The following is a 13,767-nucleotide window of genomic DNA, read 5'->3' as shown; positions in this document are numbered from 1 at the left end:
TTTGAATTATATTTTCAATAAAAAAAGCTTCAAATTTAATATACGTTATTTAATAATCAAGCTGGTATTGAAAATTAAGATGAAAAATATGAATTTTAATATACGTACTTAAAATTTATACTTGTTTTTTAAATTTTCAAACCAAGTATTAAAAATTCTAAGACATATTGAATTTTAATAATTCCAATTGAAATTTCATAATACTTATTTGAAAATTCAAATGCTTGTATATGAAATTTCTGCGCGTGACGTGCTGCGCGTTCAGTAATCAAGGATTGTGTAGTGAAATATATATAATATTTGTGTGAGTAATGTGAGCGGTGTACATCAGACTTTATTATTGTTAAGTTTTTATTTCCTCAATAATATAAAGTAAAAAAAACTTGTGACTGAACTGAACATCATTGACAATATGATAAATGATAAAATGATACAGTATTAAATGTGATATACACTGTTAAAATAATTGTTTGAATTTTCAAAACATTGTATATACCGCAATAAACACACACAATTGTGTTTGAAATTTCATTGTTACGATCGTATAGAATTTAAAATACACGCTTTTGAATTTTCAAATGAACGCTTCAGATTTTCAAATACATTTATTTAAAAATTAAAAAGAAAGTATTTGAAAATTAAAAAAAGAGTATTTGAAAATTCGAAAAAAAGTATTTGAATATTCAAAAATAAGTATTTGAAAATCCAAAGTGTTACTTTGAAAATTCAAAAACATGTATTTTAAATTCTATATGAAATAAGTAATGAAATTTCAAGCACAAATGTATGTGTTTATTGCGTTATATACAATGTTTTAAAAATTCAAACAATTTTTTTAACAGTGTACCAATTTATTAAACGGTTTTACAATATTTTAGAAGCATTGTTGATTTTGTAAATGAGACCGGAGCATGTCGGAATTTATCAGCGAGTAATTGATTATTGAGATTCTTGTGCACTGAAAACAATTCATTTTTGTCAATTTCAAATAAATCTTTCGTCAATTTATAATAACGAGCAACCTGCAGTCACTATGTGACTGCCCAAATATCACTACTAAATTTATAAAATACACAGAAAAATATAATTTCTTGCCACAAAAAATTTTATGCATTATCAATTAAATACAAAAATTGTCTTGGGGCGAGAAAAGATTTTTTTGGTCAAGAAATAATTCCTTGCACCAAGTCATTTTTTCTAGTTCTAAATAAATTTTTGTTTTCAATTCACAATGCAAAAAATTTATTGGGGTAAGTAAAAATTTTCTTTAGGCAAGTAAAAATTTTTTGTGTCAATGAATCCTTTTTTTTTCTATGCACACTTTTTTGGCATTGAGAAGCTTCCTAAAACCAAAAAGGAATATAAAAATCTGTCATTTTGGAATAAGTAACGCGATATAAATAATATAGCTATATATTCAGTGACATTCAGTCATATTTAGTGACAGAATAATTAAAGTATTAATTTATTTAAAGAAAATAAATACGATTGTCTTTTTTCCCGCGTAATTTAAATGTAATTCGAATGATACAGATAAATCTATTTATCTCAATACTTGACAATTAAAAAGAGTTTAAACTGAAAAGGCACAAATTCAAGTCAAGACCTATCTAATGATACCAATTTCAATAACATTAACTAATTCTATCATATAGATATGGCGAGAACAAAATTTTCCTTATTCTCTTAAGAATATAGATTATAATAAAAAAAAAATTTTTCGAACTCAGACGAGAACTTTCAAAAAGTCATATAAAAAAAAATTGAGTTTCAAAGTTTTTTTCTGGTTTCAATTACTTCCTGTATAAAAAAACAATATATGGTTAAAATATATAAAATCATATATGTTTGCAACGAAAAATATATGATGTATTATATTGTATATTATAAAAAGTTTGGAAAATCCAAATGAGCATGCCTTAAGCGGTCGTGTCATACACGAATTATTTAGATTAAATGTTTACGTTACGATTTGTTAATTTTTTCATAAAGACTCCTATTTTTTTCTTTTTTTTTTGCTTACATTTTAGGAACTATTAAACTAATTTATTATTATAGAAAATTATTATAGAAAATATTAAAAAATTCCCGCGGATAGAATGGAAATCTTTGCTAACGCCATCTCGCACGCTCCGATAGAAGATGCAGGTCTTCACTAACTCTGTTTATATATTTTTTTTATATATGGCAGCCTGAGATATAAATTTTTAAGCTTCGACAGTGCACATTTTATTATTTTATAATTAAACGAATAATAATAGAGTTGTGGATTTTTAATCAGTTTGTCACAATGAATTTACGGATATATTGAAATAAAATTTGAAAGAATTCGTTTTGTTTTTCGAAAGTTCTGGTGATTACAAGAAGAGTGTTACATGTATTTTACAGGATTTTTTTCTAAAAAATTCATTTTTTATCTAAATTGTGGGTTGGATCAGCTGTTTATTGTTTAGAAAAATGACCATTGATGTTCTCTTTAATTGTGATATGAAGGCTGACCTACTTTTATCACTATATTATTATTTATTTAAAAAAAACTCTGACGGAACCCAGTTTTTAATTTTTAGGCGAGAGTAGAGCATACCTACGCTCGCGCTTAAGGCATGCAAAAGTCATATAGAGATTTTCGCCGACAATATAAAATTATATACAGTAATAAATATATGTATTCATTAGACTGATTCAAAAAAATCGACTAATTTTTTTTTTTCTTCATTATATCGAAAATATTGTTGGAAATGACGAAAAAAAAATACAGTAAAAGTTTGAGATCTTAATATTAATATTAACAACTGCCGCATCGCAATTTTCTGTTTCCCGTTTAAATAACATGGGAACATTTATTTTTTAAGCTTTGGAATTTTGTAGCTCACGGTGGGACCAATACTTTTGAATGTTCAAGACATATTCTTATGGAAAATTTGACGCTCTACAAAAAAGGTCTCTTATAATTTTTCGATATTTTTATTTCTTCAAAAGTAATTCGAAGTTAAAATTAGATTGACGATAAATCTTTACATTATTTAAATTTTTTGACGCAACCATCAACTTGATCCGAAAATTTTAGAGGACATTTTTTGTAGAGCATTTTATTTCCTACAACTTATTTCAAAGAAAATTTTCGATATTTCACTTAAGTCGTATGTTATTTGCAATTAACTGAAGATTTTCTTAAATAATCTAAATTTTGTTGCTTGAAATTAATTATATTAAATTTTCAGTTAATTGCGAATAACTTACGACCTATGAGAAATATCGAAAATTTTCTTTGAAATAAGTTGTAGGAAATAAAATGCTCTACAAAAAATGTCCTCTAAAATTTTCGGATCAAGTTGATGGTTGCGTCAAAAAATTTAAATAATGTAAAGATTTATCGTCAATCTAATTTTAACTTCGAATTACTTTTGAAGAAATAAAAATATCGAAAAATTATAAGAGACCTTTTTTGTAGAGCGTCAAATTTTCCATAAGAATATGTCTTGAACATTCAAAAGTATTGGTCCCACCGTGAGCTACAAAATTCCAAAGCTTAAAAAATAAATGCTCCCATGTTATTTAAACGGGAAACAGAAAATTGCGATGCGGCAGTTGTTAATATTAATATTAAGATCTCAAACTTTTACTGTATTTTTTTTTCGTCATTTCCAACAATATTTTCGATATAATGAAGAAAAAAAAAATTAGTCGATTTTTTTGAATCAGTCTAGTATTCATATATGTTACTTATATGTTTTTTATATTAAGCTATATATACATTTACATTTACCTTATAATATATTGTATTGATATATTTCCTGTTATATTTAAAAAATATCAAATTTTTATATGAAATGAAATAGATGGTAGCATATAATTTATATTATATATGGTACCATATATTTTCTTTGTTATATTTAAGCATATATTTTATTCGGTATCTGTATATGTATATGGGTATATATATTCGCATCAAATTAACTAATTTTGAAAATTTTAACTGCAATGTAAAGAGTATATTAAAATTTAGATCTAATTTAATTGGAGTTGGTCATACGAATAAGAAAATTTTTTTCCCTTACACAATATAAATATATGTTTTTATATATGATCAGAATATATTTTTCGTATATGATAGAAATATATATTTTTATATATGATAAAAATATAGTTTCCGTACATGAAAAGAATATATATTTTCATGTATGATAAAAATATATTTTTTGTATATGATTGACATATATATTTTATACATGCTAAACATATACGGACCCGTATATGATGAGTATTATATTTTTTAATATAAAAAAAAATATATCAGAAAATTTAGTTAAATTGGCCACATATATTTTCTGATATTTATCATATATTTTTACATATATTTTGACCATATATGTTATTTTCATACGGGTTTGCACGCTTTTATTTTACCTCTATTAAACGAGCGTATAATTATTCGTGAATATTTATAATAAAAACAAATTTTTTCCACGATATGATGAACTTTTTTATCTTGTTTTTAAATGTCCCGTTTTATCTTGAGTACTTGGTATCATTTAAAAATTCATAATTGTAAAGTAAATATAAAGTTTTTAATAAAAACTTAATTCTGGTTCACTAAATTTTGGAAAAGTCTCGTGCTGCTCTAAAACTGTTGTATATTTAAATTTTACCAAAACGATAATGGAAAAAATGTTTTTTTTTTTTACCAACTTTTGAGGGAATCCCGTCATACACTGTTAAAAATAATTTGAAAATTAAAATACAAAAGGAATTAAATTTTCATAACTAGATATTTGAATTGTACTTTCAATAAAAAAAGCTTCAAATTTAATATACGTAATTTAATAATCAAACTGGTATTGAAAATTAAGATGAAAAATATGAATTTTAATATACGTACTTAAAATTTATACTTGTTTTTTAAATTTTCAAACCAAGTATTGAAAATTCTAAGACATATTGAATTTTAATAATTCCAATTGAAATTTCATAATACTTATTTGAAAATTCAAATGCTTGTATATGAAATTTCTGCGCGTGACGTGCTGCGCGTTCAGTAATCAAGGATTGTGTAGTGAAGTATATATAATATCTGTGTGAGTAATGTGAGCGGTGTACATCAGACTTTATTATTGTTAAGTTTTTATTTCTTCAATAATATAAAGTAAATAAAACTTGTGACTGAACTGAACATCATTGACAGTATGACAAATGATAAAATGATACAGTATTAAATGTGATATACACTGTTAAAATATTTGTTTGAATTTTCAAAACATTGTATATAACGCAATAAACACATACAATTGTGTTTGAAATTTCATTGTTACGATCGTATAGAATTTAAAATACACGCTTTTGAATTTTAAAATAAACGCTTCAGATTTTCAAATCCATTTATTTAAAAATTAAAAAGAAAGTATTTGAAAATTAAAAAAAGAGTATTTGAAAATTCAAAAAAAAGTATTTGAATATTCAAAGAAAAGTATTTGAATATTAAAAAAAAAGTATTTGAAAATTCAAAAATAAGTATTTGAAAATCCAAAGTGTTACTTTGAAAATTCAAAAACATGTATTTTAAATTCTATATGAAATTAGTAATGAAATTTCAAGCACAAATGTATGTGTTTATTGCGTTATATACAATGTTTTGAAAATTCAAACAATTTTTTTAACAGTATACTTCGGTTTCCCTACATAAGTTGTAAAATTTGAACGGATGGATTTATCACTTTTTACAATTAAAAAAAATACTTAAAACATTTGATAGACTCAAATTTAAAGCTTAATAATATGGTAAAGTAATCGAGTTATGATGCGTATTCAACGACTAAAGAACGACTAAACAAAAGGTGTCTGATGAAACTTATACTACAACGAAGAGGTTGAAAATACGTCCCTCCGGTCCAAAGAGTAGGGACATTTTACGTAAGATTAAGAACTCGTTAAATTCATTTCAATGGCATGCGATTATCGCACTGTTCCTAATGTTTGAACAAACAAATGGGACGTTTGGTCTCCATCTTTTATCCGTCGTTTCGTTTCTTTTTACTAAAATGGGAGTGTTATATTAGTCTGCTAACGTTCTTTATTTGATCATATGATAAACTCACCTGTGCCTAACAACTGCTTAAATAGTTCAACTCGTGTTGTAAATGTATAGTGCATTTTTAGAAAAAATATCCAGATGAGTCGAAAACTATGTAGTATATTTTATATAAATAGAAAAAAAAGTTGGTACTTTTCATAGAATTCAACTGTACACCCGTATGAAAAAGCAATATATGAGCTTCAGTATAATTAAAAATATATGATAAATTATATGGAATTATAAGAAGTCATATATGGAGCCATATACAAAATTTTGCCGAAATATTATATGATTTTATAATTTGCAACATATATATCGGTAATATATTTTTTTTACATGCTAACTTATAAATATTGCTTATAATATTTTATACTATACTTTAAGTTATATGATAAGATATATGATTTAATTATATGACTGAAGTATAATATTTATACATGTAAATATATAATTATATAAATATATGTTCACATATATTTGTATAAATGTATGTTAATATATATTTATATAGATATATGTTTATATATATTTGCACAAATATAAAACTAGAGATTTCAAGCTATAAAATGCTTTTTTTTTTAAATCTCGATACGATTATTTTTCATGAAGTTACAGTCTTGCAAAAATCACTAAAAAATTTCTAAATTTTTTTTTTCCTTTAATTTTTGGTAAGAGTGTATTTTTTAAATTATTTATGTATAGGGGAGGGTGGGGCAGAGCGGCCCCCCTGAAATTTTGACCAAAAAAAAAATTTTTTTTTTTTTGACTAATTACTATAAATCCGATATGTTTGCGCATTTTTACCCCTACGCATGACATTTGGGGCAAAATGGACAAGCCCAAAATTTTGAAAAAGTGATTTTTTCATGTTTTTATCGTCAAATTAATGAAAAATTATTATAATTCCACATTTTTAGCCCTACGCATAACACCTGGGGCAAAATGGACCAGCCGAAACTTCCGAAAAAATTATTTTTTCATATTTTTCGGTCGTTTCTCTATGTAAGAGGCAAATTTGGTCACTAAAAATGTATAAAAATTAAATTTTTTTTTTTAGTTGATAAATTTTTGAAATAAAGTAAAATTATAGAATTGATTTTTTTTTTTATTAAATAACAATTAGTAATTAAGGTAATCGAGAGTGAACGATTTTTTACGCTTTAAAAAATTTTTTTCGAGTAATATAAAACCAAAAAGAGTTGTCAAGAGAAAGAAATACATTCTTAATGATGAAAACAATTTAAAAAAAAAAAAAACGAAAAAAAAAATTTTTTTTATCACTTTTTGAAGGGGACCGCTCTGCCCCACAAAAAAAAAAAAAAATTTTCAGAATTTTGGCAAAATGTCCATAAATTTGTTCGAAATAGGACAAAAGTAAAGTGATCTTACGGTTGAAAGCCACAAAAAATAATAATTGGCTTAGGGGGGCCGCTCTGCCCCACCCTCCCCTAATAATATCGAAATTTTTGTAATATTGAAATTATAAGTTTATACATAAAACGAGAATATAATTTGAGATGTAATATCATATGTATACAATTACATATATTATAAATTATATGGATTATAATAATATTGAAATTATAAATTAATTTATAAGATGAAACATATATTTTACGTTATAAATTAATATATAAAGCGGTCATATAATTTTTGATACAATATCACATGTATATAATTACACATATTATAAATGATATGGATTATTATAATATTAAACGTATAAATTATTATATATGATAAATCATATATTAATCAATATTAATAATTTTGCCGTCATATATGTTCAGTTATTTACCATATATTTTTTTATATATTATCCACAGTATGGTTTTTTCATACGGGCATTGTTACTCGCTAACAATTAAATGATATTTAAATTTTTTTTTAAATTTCATATCATGTCGGAATAAACAACTGTCCAAATAATAAAAATAGTTCTTTTATATATATATCGAAATTTATAATTTTTAACGATTTTATCGATAATTCAAACTGATGAGGACACAAGTGATAAGATTTCTTTAATTATATATATATATATATGATATTAAATGTCTTTAAAAATAAATTAACTAATGAGTAAAATAAAATTTTTACAGATAATATATGTAAAAATATTCAACTATATTAGTAAAATATATAACTCAAGTAAGCTATAAATTAAAAAAAATCTAATTAATATTTTTTTAAGACAATTTTAATAAGTTTATTGTAACTGAAGAAAATATTTTATTATCAGTAATCAAGCAAACGAGATATGATAAGGTTTGTGATAATATGAGTGAAACAGGTATACCTCCGAAAATCCGTAGTATATTTGTTGAAAGGGGAAATGTCAAGATATCACTTTTATGATATCAAGTGATAAAATCATAAAAGTTGCCCGTAATGTCTTATTCAAAACTGAATTACAAGGGACAAAAGAAAATCATTTTTACCGTTAAAATTAAAAAAATAATTTAATATCGTGAATCATAAGTTAAATTTTTAATACCTTACAGGCTGTCTGGGTGTAAATATTACGTAATGTTTTACAGGAAGAGTATCGGAGAAAAGAGCAACGTACCGGTTGTAACAATGGTATCTTTTAAATTTACACATGAAAAGTATAAGTTTAAAAAATTTTACTGAATAGAAAATAATGTCTGCTATAATATGTACATACAGATTTTACCATGTCATACATTATGCTTCAACTATATATATATTCAATATTATTATTTATCATTACTATTATTTTTTTTAACTATTTACCGTTTAAAATTTTATAACATCGCCCGCTAGACTAGATCGAATGATTCGTAAAAAAAAAGTTTTTAAATAAGACCTGAACGCATTTAACGCTTCGCGCTAAAAGTCTGCAATAATAAAAATGTTAAGAACTCTGTAATAATTCAAAATTATTAGTCATTATTATTTACTTATACTATAATTTAATAATATAACAGTTCAATAATACCTTTATGTTCTTCTGACAAAATCCTTCTTGATTCTGTGTAAAGTTTTGTGGTGTAGTGGGAATATATGAAACCAAAACTATTTAAAGTACCTTAGTAATTAATAAAAAAGTATAGAGCAGCGTTCAAGAACAAGTGACGTGGACGTGGTCTTAACGTTGCTCATATACCTGTGTTTATTGACGTCACGGCCACGTTTTCTTATCAGCCACCACAGACCTGGGATAGAAGTTGTGAGTGTTTCAACAACATATTGCAGGTCTCATATACATATCTATATGTTCACCCTCGCTTTTTATATGGTGAATACTTTTACACTTGTTATATAGACTATAGACTTATCAAGTTGGGAAACAATTTGCAAAAGTTTCATAGAGTATTCGATGACACATCAGTTTAAAATTTACCTATTTTTTAAGTAGTATATATAGATATATATATATATACTCTAAGCTGACTTATTGTTGATATTATATTATTTTTTTTACTGGCTTGACTATTGTAATACTTTAACACTTTCTCGTTTAGTAGACCGGCGACTAAGTGCCGGCGCTTTGTTCAACAAGCAAACGAATAATTATGATACTTTGATGGAATTATGTTAAACAGATTCAAATTTTTTATTTCAACATCATTTGAGACAATTTTATCAGAGTAAATAGAACGACTTCTTTAAAAAATATTGAAGTTTATTCAACAGTGAAACTAAATTTTTAAGTATTAAGTTAATGAGAGACTTTTTAAAACAGAAAACTGTATACTTCGATCACGGAGCGTCGGATGTATCGTTTACTCTTATATACACTAAAGACTTTTTGAACGATACGCTTGTGTGCACGCCCGATGAAAAAAGATTTTATACAATTGTATAGAATTATATATGTATTATATATGGACTATATATAATTGGATAGAAAAAATGGCCCGATCCAATTATATACAATTTGTATAGAAATTGTATAAAATTCTATACAAATTGTATACAATTCTATATAATTATATAAAATTCTACATATTGCAATTATATAGAATTGTATATAATTATATAGAATTGTATACAATTTCTATATAGTTGTATACAATTGGATCGGGCCATTTTTTGTATATAATTTTATACAATTATATATGGATTATATATAATTATATATAGACTATATATAATTGGATAGAAAATATGGCCCGATCCAATTATATACAATTTGTATAGAAATTGTATACAATTCTATACAAATTGTATACAATTCTATATAATTATATACAATTCTACATATTGCAATTATATAGAATTGTATATAATTATATAGAATTGTATACAATTTCTATATAGTTGTATACAATTGGATCGGGCCATTTTTTGTATATAATTTTATACAATTATATATGGACTATATATAATTATATATAGACTATATATAATTGGATAGAAAATATGGCCCGATCCAATTATATACAATTTGTATAGAAATTGTATACAATTCTATACAAATTGTATACAATTCTATATAATTATATACAATTCTACATATTGCAATTATATAGAATTGTATATAATTATATAGAATTGTATATAATTTGTATAAAATTGTATATAATTATATAGACTTGTATACAATTTGTATAGAATTGTATACAATTTCTATATAGTTGTATACAATTGGATCGAGCCATTTTTTGTATATAATTTTATACAATTGTATAAAATCTTTTTTCATCGGGCGGTTTATGTAATACACTCAAGTGATTATTAAAAATTAAAGTAAAAACCAAAGGCTTTTTTCATACTTATAATAATAAGATTCATTTGTTGGTTAAAATTCGATAGCTAGCTTTAATACAACGTGGAAATTAATAACTTTTTTAAAATATTTTTAGCTCATAATCCCAATTTTAAGAGATCCATCATCGAACCTGAAGTTTTCTAATTAGAAAAACATAGGAAAAAGTTTTCTTAACTTCGCGCTAAGAAAATCGACGACTTTCAAAAAATTCGGGAAGTTATTGGTTTCACCCCGATTTTCGAAAATCGAGTTTTCATCAGATGTTAACGTTTTGAGGTCCTAGGAAGCTATTCTAACTATTTTCAGAGTGATGTCCGAGTGTCTGTATGTGTGTGTGTGTGTGTGTGTGTGTGTGTGTGTGTGTGTGTGTGTGTGTGTGTGTGTGTGTGTGTGTGTGTGTGTGTGTGTGTGTGTGTGTGTGTGTGTGTGTGGGTGGGTGGGTGTGGATGTGAACGCTCTATAACTTTTCAACTAATGAACCGATTCGGATGGTTATGGTGGCAATCGAAAGAGCTTGTTGGCCATCTTTCCTGAAAATTTCAGATCATTTGATCGAGTAGACTCGAAAATATTCGCGAATTATGAAAAAAAAATTTTTTGTTTTAAATTTTTTTTTTTATTTCTCAAAAACGACTTGAACGATCGACTTCAAAATCTAATCAGCTCTAGAACTTGATAAAACGCGTCGATTGCCGCCTCAACTATCTAAATCGGTTAATTTGTTCGAGAGATATCGTGGGAGAAAGAATTGGTAAAAAACGGGTTTTTCCAAATATCTTCGAAACGGCTGAACCGATCGATTTTAAATTTTAATCAGCTCTAAAATTTAATAAAACGCGCCGATTGCCACCTCAAACGTCAAAATCGGTTAGTTAGTTCAAAAGATATCGGCGTTGAAAAGTAAAAAAAATAACATTTTATGTAATTTGTTCCGGATAAATTAAAATATAATGTACTAAAATGTGTCTGAAATCATACCAACTCTTCCTCTTTATAGTCTCTTTCGATCACCATACTCTCTTAAAATGAACCAGTGAAATTCCACTGATTCAACCAGTGAAGTTCACTGGTTTAACCAGTGACTAAAAGTTCACTGGTTGAATCAGTGAACGACGCACTCACTGGTTGAATCAGTGAACGACGCACTCACTGGTTCAACCAGTGAACTAAAAATACGCAAGCGCGCGGGTACAGCAGCAATCTGTACATGAGTATATTTAAGGGTTTTATTATGTCAATAAATAAGTAATATTTATTGATTATCTTCATGTAATATTTTAACTAACTTTTATATAACAATAATAATTATATGACACAATTTTTACAGAGTTTAAAAATAAATAACTTTGGAGTAATTTCAATAGCTTGGAGCTAACCTCAAAAATGAATGACATAATTTTAAAATTGAACAATATAAAAAGCCCATTGAAAATGGAAACAAATTAAATATTTATAGATCCTAATAAATATTATTTATTTTACTACTAAATAATTTTTAATTAAATATAATTGTTATTAAGACTCTTTTTGTTTGACTTCACTTTGTTTATAAATAAACGTTTATAATAAAATAAAATTAATCTAACCTATTGTGTTTATATTTATGTAGTACACCGGCGTATCACTGGTTGAACCAGTGAGCCAAGCGATCATCTTATTCCACTGGTTGAATCAGTGAATTTCACTGGAAAATCAGTGAAATTTCACTGGTTCATTTTAAGAGAGTGTAATGTCATCTAACTTGTTCTTTAGTTTAAATCATATTATCAGCAAAGACTTGAAAAAAGACAGTTGCATGTAATAGCATTTTAGAGCTCGAAGAGCTCGAAAATATATTCACAGTAATGTTTTCGAGCTTCTTGGGAATTTTTCTTTTACTGTGTATGCTAGCATTACAATTATTATTTCAAATCCTATCGTTGAAATTCGTTCGAGTGTTTTATTTTTTGAAATATTTTAGGGTTGTTTTTCTCCGTACACTCAAATAGATGTATATAGTTTTCATTACCCACATTTTCTCAAATTTTTTGTATTAGATTTCAAAATCGTGTTTGAAACAAAAATTTTACTCAGTAAATAATATTTCAACAATGCCCGGGAAAAAATCATCAGGCCTGATTATGTGTTAATCGCATTCGTGATTATGCTTGAAAATTTGTCAGCCTCTATGACTACAAAAATAATCATGTACACACTCACACGCTTGCAAAGTAGAGGAAATGTGAATTTCGACGTTCAACTGCTGAGCAGAAGTGGGGGTGGAATTTTTAGAATTATATTCCCCTACACCCCTGTAGGCGGACTTATAACGCGATTTGACTATAATTAAACCGGACGTTATGAATGAAATTTATTTGAATCATCGATTGAAAAAAAAACTAACAATAATTTTCAATACTATGGTCAAAACAAAAAAATTTCTGATTGTTTAAATTTTATGTTAAAAATATTTGATTGTTTTAATTTATTAAAATTACTTATAGGATAAAAAAATGATTAATTATCCATTTGAAAAAATCGTTGATTGTAGAATAATTATAACTACTCAAAAATATAATATGAACTGAAATCATTACAATCAATTAAGTATAAGTTTATTGAAAAACACAAACGAGTCAAATTATACCACAGACTAATAAATTCAAATTAAAAGTGTTTATTGCAAATGAAAGTTAATCAACTCACTAAAAAGAAATTTTGAGTGCTCCTTTCGATTTTCAGTTGTTTTTACATAATTCATGTACACGGAAAAAAAATCTAGTTAAATTTACAATGCTAACATCGTAATTTGTCCTATTAATTATTGTATTGGTGGACTAGACGTTTCACATCGTAATTTTTACGATGTAGGGTTGGAAATTTCATTTAAGAAATAATACTTCAGACATATAATACGAAGTCTTAAGCTCTTTAATATAAATTACGATGTAACATCGTAAAATTTGAAGAGAAATTTTAA

The sequence above is a fragment of the Microplitis mediator genome, chromosome 6, assembly GCF_029852145.1.
Source record: "Microplitis mediator isolate UGA2020A chromosome 6, iyMicMedi2.1, whole genome shotgun sequence".
NCBI lineage: Eukaryota > Metazoa > Arthropoda > Insecta > Hymenoptera > Braconidae > Microplitis > Microplitis mediator.
Note: the sequence above shows the minus strand (reverse complement) of the source record.